This window comes from Manacus candei, unplaced genomic scaffold (genome assembly GCF_025592945.1).
Source record: "Manacus candei isolate 608988 ecotype Guabito, Panama unplaced genomic scaffold, ASM2559294v1 h1tg000018l, whole genome shotgun sequence".
NCBI lineage: Eukaryota > Metazoa > Chordata > Aves > Passeriformes > Pipridae > Manacus > Manacus candei.
Window position 1 is genome coordinate 6,492,328 of NW_026138066.1, and position 9,720 is coordinate 6,502,047.

Genomic DNA, 9,720 nt, shown 5'->3' on the forward strand with positions numbered 1-9,720 from the left:
AAAATATCAACTAAATTTGTCTGCAATCTATCATCTTGAAATTATATCAGTTCTTTTGATTGGTTTAACTACAACTGCTCTGCACTGAGACAGATCTTAACATACAATGCCATTTCAATTCCAAACATTGTTAATTTACCTTCTTTAGCCTTGCATAAAAGTTGCAGTCTCCTTTGTTTTTTTTTCTTCCAGCAGATTCTGACAAGCATGGCCGTTGGAATAATATGTCTATCAAGTGCAGCCTGATTCTCATTTAGAAACAAAACAAAATAGCAAGTCATTGTCTTAATTTGGAATTCAACCTAAACAAATAATTTTAGAGACTCAAGAATGGTCTGTCAGTTTTTCCAGTCATTTTTCATTTCAAAGTTCTCTGTTTTCTTTTCAGTGTGAAACAAAACACAGAAATGCTGAAAAGAATTTTTTTCTCCCCTAGTAATTCTGGTCTGCTTTTTCAAGTCTAAGAGAAGTGGGGAAAACAGAGATCAGCCAAACTTTTGGATGCTTACATGAATTGAAATACCAAGACTTTAAAGTTGTGCCAGTGTGAGAGCAGTGTGAAAGAATTTGGACTTCTGTGATATGCTCTTTCTTTGTTGTGAGAAAAAGGAGCAGGCAAGGATGCAGGCTATTCTTTTCTTTTTTTTTTTTTTTGGCGGCTTTTCTTATTGTTGTTATAATTGTCTTTAAGAAAGATAAACAAAGACAAGACAAGTATGAATTTCAGGGCACTTCCTGAAGAGCTTTGTGTTCAAACTTGCATCCTGTGCATCATCAAGCAACTGCTTTCCACTCTACGTGTCTGTGTCTGTGAATCCGCCCACATTGCAATCCTATAAGATCATACACATTTATGTCACTCACAGTTCTGCTGCTTTCAGCCATATGTCAATCACAGTTATTCCCTGTCTACCCTGGGTGGCTGTCAATCTGTTTGTTACCAGGGAAGAATCACTTTAAACTGCTCTAAGAATTTATACCTTTCGTCATGACTGTAGTACAGAAATATCCTCTACTAATAACTGGTGTTAGCAGTATAGAATCATAAAATGGGTTGGAAGGGGCCTTATCCTGACATACATGTGTTATTTAGCATTGCTTCAATTGTATTTTTTTCTCACCATCCTCCTTTAAGAAAGTTACTTTTATTGTAGTGTAGAAAAAAGCGTCTTATTTCCCTGTTAAACTGCTGTCAGCAGTGCACTGATAAACCCAGCCTATTTAAACAACTGGTGTCCTGCTGTAGATTTTAAGCCTTTTCTGTAAAGGGAGATAACCATCTTAAACACTACATGCTTGGATGGTAGTTTTGTGTGTTATCAGCCAGTATACAAGCAGAGAAGCCTGTTACCAATTTCTGATTTCTAAAAAATCAAACCAGCTTCAAGGGGCAGTCAATTAGAACTTCACCTAATGAAAACAGACACAAATTGACTGACTTCAGTGGTGCAATAGCCACTTATTTCACATGAAGACCTGGTCTACATTTTAGACAGAGTTAAGAGAGATCAGACTGTTCTCTGCATGACCTCAAACCTATTTCATGGTCACATTACAAAGTTTCCACATCAGCTATAAATTTCCTGATGAAGGCTTTATTCCCTTCCTTAGGTACTTGGAATGCTCCAGGTGTGACTACACAGTGCCTTCCTATTCCAGATATGTCTAGCCCTTTCATAGCCTATTACACAGTAGTGCCATACAGCTCATTTAATTTAATCCCTAAGTGCATTAACACGAAGGATATGATAAAATACAAAGCATTAATTAGAAACACTATCAACAGAAATAAAACTGTCAACTGGATAAAAGATAGCCTGTATTAAAACATAGCTTTTCAATAAAAGTTATTGAAATGCATTACAAGTATTTAAATTTTTTTTGAATAAAGTTTTTTCTAGGCATGAAGGTTCTCTTTTAGTTGATCAGCTCTACTACATAGGTCCTCTACTTTGTTTTAAAGCTGATCAGAGAAACCTGTGAGTGCTCACTGAAGGGTAGTTTTTTCTTTTTCTAACAACACAAAGAGGATCAGCTCTAGTTGCAACAGAAGCACTGGTGATATTACTGCCTGCTGTGGTGAAAATATTCTACTCCTCCCGAGCCCTTATGCAGGGGAGAGAAAGTAAGTCAGGGGTTTTTTGTGTTAAATATCTGCTTCTAATCATCTGAATTTCTCCTGGTTACACATGCAATCATCTACTGTCTTAAGCATTTTAAAAACATTGGCACTTGAGCCAACTAGTTCATTACACTCCAACACCAGTCAAATGCATTGCAATTTGGAACTACCTTGCCCTTCTTCCTCCTCTTACAACTTAAAATTAATGAAAAAAAATACCCTCATAAGGATCAGAGTTACTTGTATATGAACATTCACTCTTTCATTTATCATTTCTGTATTTCTTTTTCTTCGTGACTTGATAGTGTTCAGTGAAGATGAACAGAACGCCTCCACTACCACTACATTATCAAACTGTTTTGCCAGCAGCTCTGCAGATGAATGACCACTAGTGGCTAACAGTGCTGCCAGTGATGCCTGGAGCAAACGTATGCTGTTGAAAATGTGCACAGCTTGAACAGGATATATATCCTGGTTAACACTGAATCTTCAGCTTCCTGAAGTTTATTAAAGTAAGTCTGTTTTCAAGCTTATTGCTTAGTGAAGTATTAGTATAGATAGCAAAACAGGTCCTAGCCCGTATATTAAGATATCTATTTAAAATTAAACCCCAGTTCACTGGGAAGAAATTATATAAATAGGAATTTTGGAAGAGGTTTGGTTTGATTCAGGCAACTATTCAAAAGTGCAGATAGACTTTGCACCTGCAGGTTTTAACTCCTTGTTCTTGAAATTGCTACCTCATGGTGTTAAAGTCCCACATAGAATCATAGAATAGTTTAGGTGGAAAAAGACCTTTAAGATCATCGTCCTACCATTTCCCTAATGCTGCCAAGTCTACCTCTAAACCATGTCCTTAAGTGCCTCATCTACATCAGCATTACCTTGTTGCATAAAGACCTCTTTGCTTGTTCATAGGCATCCGTTATCTTTACACTTTCCAGCTTCTCATGTTCAAAAACCTATTACTACATTACATAATACAAAATAGAGAATAATACACTGGAGTACCAAACGCAGCCTCTAGAGACATTCAGTACAGCAAGGGGGGCATTTTGCAAAGATGCTGAAGAGTGGTTTTGGCAGGATGTGTAGCAGGGTAACTTTTTGAAGCAGACAGTTGTAGGGAGAGGAACACAGGACAGAAAAATAGAATCAAGGATCAGAACCAGCGGACATGAAAGGGGATTTCAGGCCAGGAAGCCTGAAAGAAAAATTCTTAGGTTTATTGAGAAGAAAATATTGTTAATATTTTTAAGATCCATTTTGCATAATACTGGCAAAATGGAAGCAGTCCCTGAAACTGAATTTTCTGTATATGGGTTTCTAACAGCTGACATGAGCTTAAAATATCTTTTTATGTAGGAGCAGTTCAACTTCCCCCCCAATATGTTCTGTGCTTCTCTTCCTTCTATTTCGCTGGGAAATCACTGGCTTCTTTGAGGACAGTCCACCTCTGCCTCCTGCTACTGCGTCTCCTGCACCTCCGAAGAGAGTCGTCTGTAACGTCACCATTGATGTCACCAGCAGACGGCTAAGATGATAAATATAAGGCATAGGGTGAAAGAAGTATTTGTAGTGGGAACAAGTCAACTATCAAGAAACCAAGAGACTATTTTCATGGTAAAACGAATGCTTGTTTCCTTAGAGATGAAAAATGAGGAGGAGTCAAATGAAGGAAATCTCAGTGATTAGAAAGTAAATTGAGTTTAGATTTTTTTTATGTATTCCGTGATTTTAGTAACTCTTTACATTCATAATGAAGACATGAAATTGAAGACATGAAGCTGAAGACTTAGGTGTAAAATTGGTTTTAGGTATGCATATAGGAAATGTATACAGAAGAAAAAATCCTAGTGAATTTTATTCCTTTCCTTTGACTATAAAAACACAGGAGAATGTGTTACTATTAATTGTGCATATAAAGCAGGCTGTAAATTTTTTTCTAAAAAGCCTGTGAAAAAACTGTGGGTGGAGGTGGTGGTGCTGCAATGACAAGAAGGTTCATTTTTACTCCTGTTAATGCAATAGGTCACCACAAAAGCTGCTGCAGTAAGAACCAATTACGGAACCAAAAGAATGGGAAAAGCTTAACTATACATAGCACTGCAGTCCCCTTGCACTTATCCTGAAGAGAGAAATAATCTTTCTGTTGTATTAGAAAGCCTCAAATAAATTTGGGAGACTTGTACTCCTATGGATATGGGGTCTGTCCCACAAACCTTGGAGTAATGGATACAAACATTTTAACATGGTCTTAACAAACTGTATTTCTTAAAATACAGTGAATTTCATGCAGGAAATTGCCACTCTGTTTTATACATTGTTGCTTATCTCTGTTATTGTCAATTTGACTATCACATACAGATTCTTGCTCTCACCACAGATGAGAAAAGCATAGAATGGAATCCAACCAGAGGAAGGAATTCAACATAAATAAATCTAACAAAATAATAAAAAAGCAAAGCAGTAACAGGTCATCTGCATTAATTATACTCTCCTCATGCATCTCCTATACACCAAATTTTATATGTTGCCATAACTTAGTATTAATTTAAAACTGTATCATCACTCTCATAATGCTACTGGTTATACTATCAGCATCTGGAAAGCAAACAGCTCTGTATTTAACTGCTAGATACATATTCTCCTGGCAATAATATCAATTAAATTAAGACAGTATCCTCTCTAAACTGTTTGTTACTGTCTTTTTGGTGGAGATTATGACCTGTATATTTCAACTTTGCAAAACAAAACAGAATGAATACTTTTCATATGCTTCAGTGTGAAACCAGCTCATTAGCTTAAGTAGACGATGGTGTTTTGAGACAATTTAGCTGACTTATGAATATCCACACTTGAAATGTGAAAAGGTGTTTTCATGTTCCTGGGAATAGGGAGATTTTAAAATATTTTAAAATTATTATTATTCCTTTAAAGCTAAAACTTATATTTTAGCAGATTGTTATAAATTAGGCTATTGGTCTTGATTTTCTATCCTGATCTTCAGTAAACCTTTATTCTATCCATTTTGCTCCTGATTACCACTACAGAAGGAGAGCAAGAACTCTAGAAAAAAAGCCAGTGATGAGGAAGCACATTTATTTAAATAATTACTTGTGCTGTGGTAGCACCTAGAGACTCCTATGAGGTCTTATTTTGCTATCAGCCGTGATTTAAAAATCAGTCTCTGAAGACCGTAATTTTGTTTTTCGAGAGGGCAACAGGCAAATCATGATGGGAGGAAGGGAGCAAGTGACACAATTTTGATTAGATTCATGAACAGCAGAATTGTCTGTGACTGCCTGAACAGCTCCTGCCTGAGTTGCAGCTTACCAGCAAGTACTTAATTTCATTTCTAGGAACAAGAACACTACAAACAACAATACTTTTTTTCAGTCAGGTTTTTCCTGCTGACAAAATGGCGGAAAACTAGCGGTGCTCTCAGTTAAAGTCATTCTAGCTTTGCAAAAGCAGCCCCCAATACCACTCTTACTTGTGCAGTCTAATAAGTGTCGTGTGTATTTCCTACCTACAAACTCAATTTCAGAGCTGCTCAGAACCTCAGCTATATCCCTTAAGAACAGAGAAAAGGTATAGTTCAATTTTTAATAAGCAGCAGCAACCTGAAATTGGTGCAAGCTGCTTAGCTCCAGATAAAGCTACAAAAGTTAAGCTGCAGTTAAAACCCTGAAGAGAGAATGGTTGAGAATGAGGAGTGCATCCAAAAAACCTGCAAATTTAATTGACTCTCCTGATACACTGTAAGCAAGGTATGACTACAGTCATATGAAACTTAAGTAACCTTTATTTTGTTTTCTAGATTGTCCTGTTCTTTGAAAACACAATTACTTTTGTTGTTCACATTTCCCATGCTGGAGGCTTGGCTACCTGCAGTGCATTGCAGTAAAATTCGAGTCTGGCCTCTTTAACGGAACAGAAAACGGGTTATAAATGAAACTGTCTTATTTCCTGGTGGTAACTTTTGCAACGGATCTAGCAGTTTACTTTTGCCTTTCACTGGCACCAGCTGCTGCCAGAAAGTCTCCAGAACACAGTTCCCCTGCCTTAAAATAGCCGTAGCAGAGCACTTGAATTTTACTTTTAAACTGTCCTGCCCTTCAAAAAACCCAACCATGAGCACTGGAGACAGCCCTCAGACATGATACAGTGATAGCATTTTTTGATTGGTTATGTCTAAAGAGGAGACTTCTCTGCCTCTAATTTTTTTTCTAGCATCTTCAGAGATTGCTCTGTAAAAATAGCCCTGAGTTTGCCAGTAGGCATCTCTTTGAAGGGAGGAATAGCCCTAAAGCATGGGCCTTGGAATAGAGCTGCAGTCATTCCCTCAGCTGCACTTAGAGGTGCAATTTTTTTCACATACTAGTACACTGAAGAACTAATTCTGTGTTTGAATATCAGATTTCTACCCACTGCAAGTCAGATCTGCAGCCTTTCCTGTAATATTCTGCTCAGACTCAGCACAGATGAATTATGGTAGTCAAACCACTGGCCTGGTCTTCCAAGCTTTTTCCAAAACCAGCTAAGTTTGATGATAAAGTGCTGCTTTTTTCAAGGTAGGCAGTGACAGTAAGATTTTTTTCGTCTTTGAGATGTCCAGAGCAACTTGACTTTTCTCTGGCTTAAACCAGATTCAGCTAGTCAAACTTGTAGTCTAAATAAACCCACTGTCCTAACATTCCCCTTGATCTGATTCTACTCTGGGTTTTTTGTTCTTTTAAAAGCTGTCATAGATTCTTTAAAAATTTTTAAAAATTTATTGGGACGTGGGGGGGATTTTGAGCATGCAATTATTCCTTAATTTATTTTCCCAGCTCATGAGATATTAAGGGTGCTTGAAGACGGCAAGTATCAAGTTCATTGACCAATGTACCAGAACTGCTCACAGCTTTAGGAGCAAGAGACACTCAGATTCTAACTAACAGGCTGTACTGCAGTAGTGCAGCAATAAGAGAACTGCATAAAGCAAAATTATATTGCTTTTAGCTTCCCTATGTTTCCTTGCTGGCATCCAGCCCATTTCTAAGCTATGTCAGAACAATTTCTATGACTTAGTTTTCCTTGATGTCAGAGTAGCAGCTGAGCAATTAATTCTTTTTTATTTCATTTTGGAAATGAAAAAAGGTGAGTAGCAAACCCTTCAACTACATTATAGGCAGTTTTGCAAGAAAAGTAGTCAAATCTATTTCTGTTTAGATAAAACAGAATATATTTCTTTTGAGGGAGAGCAATGAAAACAGACAATAAGTGATTTTTAAACATTAACTGCCTGACAGTGTAAATGCAATGAGCTGCTCTGCAACTTGTACTAGGAAGCATTTAGAATAATTACCAGGTACCTTTGAGAGACAGAACTGAGTCTAAACTGCCAAATGCTTCCTCAGTGTTGGGGCAAAAGATGCATTTTCAGATCATGTCCACAGCGCTGTTTCTCTAAGAAAGACTCTCCTCAGATAAACCTTTTGCTAATCTTTTTCTCTTAAAAAAAAAAAAAAGAAAGAAAAAAAGTCTAATATTACTGTTGAGCAATATTTCACAGCCAAAGACAGAGCCAAGCTTTCCTCTAGTGTTAACAGGTCTGTGAAATGCAGAGATCTGGTCTGCAGAGAACATTTGTTGGGCCTGCTGACTTCCTGTCGGTGTTTAGGGATCTGCATCAGCATGCAGTGCAGGGTGGGTTCACCAGCCCAACATTGCACTGTGCAGACAAGCTAGTGAGGATCCAAAAACAGTAGTGTCACATCCACAAACAGCTGTCTCAGGGCTAAAGGACCCAGCTCTTTCAGTGCAACCCTCCTATGCACAGCTCTGTCTCTTCTGGGTGTGAGCTGGACATGAGGAAGCAATTAGAACAGTGCATACAATCCAAATGTGAGATTTTTCTCTATAATCTCTGTCCCTGCATAGTGAATTCTTGCTCCACAAATGGCAGGCCATTGGAACACGCCTGGCTCCTAAAACATATTTGACATCATGGATCATGTCAAATCATCACTAGCTAAGGATCTTACAGCCACAGAGTGTTTAGATTATGGATAAATCCTGTTCTCCTCTTCTTTCTTTCCCCCCAGTGGGCTGTTACTAGGGTTGCATGAACAATTTCCGCCAGCTGTTTTACCATGCAAAACAAAAGAACTTTCCTTTGTCTGATCCAAAACAAATTTTTTCAATTAAAAAAAAATATTAAAGGAGTTCAATTCAAACCAAAGTATTTTGTCCTTGTTTTAGGCATCTTTAACTAAAAATAAAGCAAAGGAAGTGAATGACTATGAATCTTGCCAAACAGACATTCACTTAAGTGTTCACAACTACACTACAGTTATCCCACTTCCCAGGTGAGTGCCGGGCAATTCATCCCCAGTTTTTGGCTCAGTGAATATTTCGGTTGTCCCATGCAAGGCAGAAAAGTCAAAAGAGGAAATTTCTGAAGTGTATTCTGATCTCATAGAGCCTCTTCCTCACATCTAGGATTTCCTTGTGGGTCTGATACGTAGAAAGAGTTGGCTTAGGTCTTCTTGGATAACAAAAGGATTTTTCTTTTTGTGGATGATCTTAGGCAAAAATGGAAAAAACTAATTCCTTCAAGTTCCCTTCTCAGCAAATTCAATGTTAATTCTTGAGTCACTTGGAAAAGACAAAATTAATTACTGAACAAAAAGTCATCAAACCTCTGTCTCTGTACTCACTAGACAACAAAAAATTACCAAAGAGGAAAAGTTTCAGGGAACTAACATTTGTAGTGTATATTGTCAGTAAGGTTAATTTCATTACCTGTGGGAAAACCAGTAATTTATGTCAGCAGACATCCAGCTTTGTGTTCAAGTAGTAAGACTATTGTAAGGAGTAATTTTTATTCCTGATCACGGATAGGTAAGTTGTGGCAGGCTTCTCTTGTCAGTCACGATATCATCCACGCCTTGTGGTTAGTTTTAGCTATTGCTCCTCTCTCAGACAAAAATATGTGATCTTTTCTTGCTCCTGTGGATCATGGTCACTGACTTCTGCTTTATTTGAACACATGGACATGCATTATTTTTAGCACCTGTGATGTGCACACCACCAATCTCCATTCTTAAAGACACTGTTACGAAGACTCTGCTTCTGTTCTGCTCAAAGAGGTGTGAACAACCAATTTGTCACTTATTACCTCAGAACTGGAGCCTCTTTATTATAGCTTCTAACTCTGTCCATTAGACAGCTTTTCACAGTCAGGTTGCTCATTTGGATGGGTAATTTGGGCAGAAAGCTACTTAGTTCAGCAATCCAGGGAGTCTTGCCTTCCCCCCTTATTTGTGAGGCAAGACAAATTGACAATTTTGTTAACACAAAACGTATCACCAAAGAACTTCACTACATTGCAGTGTGGAGGGTTTATGTTTTTGTTTGTTCAGTCCAAGGCAGCTGACTCTGAACACTCCAGAAGCTGCCAGGAGTCTCTGCTGAAGCCTCAGTAGTACCTGCAACAACTCCAAGGCTGTTTGAGCATGGGGCCTGCCTTCGGGGCCCACACGGGAGCAGCACTAAAGCAGTAGGTGATGACAACATAGCAGTTCAAGGGAAGGAGGCAACACTGGTGA